The following is a 2,897-nucleotide window of genomic DNA, read 5'->3' on the forward strand; positions in this document are numbered from 1 at the left end:
GGTGAAAGTATTAAAGGTGGAAGTAGTATTGCACATAAGTAGTATTGCACAACAGGGGTGTTACAGTGTGTGCTGTTGTGTGGCGGTCTACCAGGGAAATTACAACATTATTTTTTACTTCAAATCAGTTTTTTAAATGATAAAAATAACAAAAATAATTGATATACTGTTTTTCTTGTTTGTTAGTTTTTCTCCTTTCTCTTTTTTATGATTGTTCGATCACTTCCTCCTCCTCTTCTTCTTCTCCTAGTTTAATAGAAACCTGACCCGGAGACTTCCACAACCTCTTTCCTGTAAATAATAATGAAATGTTCTTCTCCTCCTCATGTTCGTCTTCCTCCTCCTCCTCTTCCTCGTCTTCCTCCTCCACTTTCTCCATAGTTTAATTTTAACCAGACCCACAGACATAGAGACCTACTGTATGTTGCTTAGTGCACATTAGAACCAGTGTGTGATGCTGGATTGAATCTGAAGTCTTCTTCTTCTTCTTCTTCTTCTTCTTCTTCTTCTTCTTCTTCTTCTTCTTCTTCTTCTTCTTCTTCTTCTGCTTCTTTTAAACACACAGAGTCACTGTCTCATGAGGGACAAAACCAGTTTAAAGAACAATGTTGAACCAATGTTTGCCTCTGTGTAATCTGAAGTGCTCTGTAATCTGCAGAATGTGACTCTGAGGTCCTGTTGCTTCTTCAGTGAAGGTGTCAGATTCAGTGCCTGACAGGAGGATCAGCTAACACTGATCCTGGAACGGTTACTGAATAATACAGATGGCAAAAGTACACACATCCTTTCCTCAAGTAGAAGTACAGATACTCATGTTTAAAAATACTCTGGTGAAAGTAGAAGTACTGACTAAACTTCTTTACTCAAGTCAAAGTAAAGAGGCTTTGAAATGTACTTCAGTAAAAAGTACCCATAACTAGCAGCTGTTTTAAAGAGTACCTGACCTCCCTTTATATTAATAGAACAATAATGTCATTGTTAGCTAATGAATGTTTCCATGGTGACCAACGGCAACATGACAACGTTTTCATTGGTCCCTCTTCTTTAGAGAAGACCAGGAAATGATGGATACACGGATCGTGTTCAAATCAATAGGCACGCAATGACTCTAAATAATAATGATCACGCCACCAAACACACATTCAGACTAAAGGAACCAGCCTGTTTGGGAAATGAGAGAAGTAGAAAGTACAGGTATTTGAGTTCAACATGTGAGAAGTAGAAAGTACAGGTATTTGAGTTCAACATGTAAGAAGTAGAAAGTACAGGTATTTGAGTTCAACATGTGAGAAGTAGAAAGTACAGGTATTTGAGTTCAACATGTAAGAAGTAGAAAGTACAGGTCTTTGAGTTCAACATGTAAGAAGTAGAAAGTACAGGTATTTGAGTTCAACATGTGAGAAGTAGAAAGTACAGGTATTTGAGTTCAACATGTAAGAAGTAGAAAGTACAGGTCTTTGAGTTCAACATGTAAGAAGTAGAAAGTAAAAAGTCATCAGAAAAATAAGTAGTGGAGTAAAGTACTGGTACCAGAAAAATTTACTTAAGAACAGTAACAAAGTATTTGTACTCCATTACTTCCCACCTCTGAGAAGAATACAGACGGAGATAGAGACAGGTTCATCATCCGGGGACGATAAATAACCAGCTGTTAGTCCTGATGACAGACGGTCGTCCTCTGGCACGCAGAGACAAAGGAAGGAAAACATAGAGGACATCAGAGACTATAAACAGCAGCGTCTGCAAATATAACACGCTAACAGTTATTATAAAGGATAGATAAATAGATAGATGGATAAATAGATAGATGGATAGAGAGATCACTTTAATATTTTACGTGGGAAATCTGCATTTTGGTAAGAAGGCGCAGCGCCCCTGTTACTCGTTGCAGACTAAACCCTGATATCTTATATATTGTGATGTTCAAGTTGTATCTTGTAGTAAAATATGCAAATGTATACTTTAAATTATTTCTATTTTTTTGTATCTTTTATTGAAAAAACTATTTAAATATCTCTATTGTTTTTTTATTTGATGTTTTTATTGCAAATCTGTACCCACATTTTTTGAGTTTAAATACATCATCTTATGCTTTTTATATATTTTTTTGTTTTTTATTTGATGTATTTTAAATTGGAGCAACTGCCACTAAACTCAAGTTGAATAAAAAGTATAAAATGAAAGAAAATCTTCGTTTAATTTAAATCAAATACATTGTAAATCTCCTCAATAATCTAGATTGAATTTCCTGAAACTGTGTCTCCAACTCACTAAAGGTCATATTTATTTCATTTCATTAGGATGGTTTTCTTACAGCAAGGGTACAGTTTGACTTTCCAGTAATGCATTTTTAATAAAATCCCATCATGCATCAGTGTAACCCGATGTTGTGACCACGCATCAATCAATTGAAAATGTGTGAATTTAATCTGGAATGACTTTTACTGCTTTAGATATATCATGAGAACAAAGTGGCTGCTCTCAAAGGAAACTTTAAATACCTCGAAGCCCCCTCGGCTCCTTTCTTTGTTCCCTCTGTACCGACGACGAGTTAATATCTTAACTGACCTGAGACCAGCAGGTGCTCATGAGTACCGAGTACACACCTGCTGTTTCTGTATAAAGACCCAGGGATGCTGCTTTGCATTATGGGTAAAAACCAGCCGGGGTGCAGTGTTAATAACGTGCTAACAGAGCGAACCCCTGCGGGGTCTTTGTTTACGCTTGTCTTCATATTTCTTATGTTCTACATTACAGTTTGTGTAAAGAGTTTAATACGGGCGACGGTTGAGGACTCTGAGAAACACGGCTGACGTCATGTGAGCCTGAATGCAACCTGAGATCCTCTGGTGGATTATATAATCAAAGAGTCAGGGGTCGGGGGTCAATGTTCGGGC

General features: G+C 37.0%; 1 long non-coding RNA gene across 1 annotated transcript in view; it reads right to left on the bottom strand.

Annotated features, from left to right (window-relative positions):
* Positions 1–1,419: 1,419 nt before the first annotated feature.
* The window catches only part of LOC307044290, an 8,319-nt gene continuing 6,841 nt past the window's right edge, over positions 1,420–2,897 (bottom strand). The window contains exon 3 of the long non-coding RNA XR_013809598.1: positions 1,420–1,678. This is a non-coding gene — a long non-coding RNA (uncharacterized lncRNA). The remainder of the gene's footprint in view (positions 1,679–2,897) is intronic.

The sequence above is a fragment of the Notothenia rossii genome, assembly GCF_949606895.1.
Source record: "Notothenia rossii genome assembly, chromosome: 6".
Classification (NCBI taxonomy): Eukaryota; Metazoa; Chordata; class Actinopteri; order Perciformes; family Nototheniidae; genus Notothenia; species Notothenia rossii.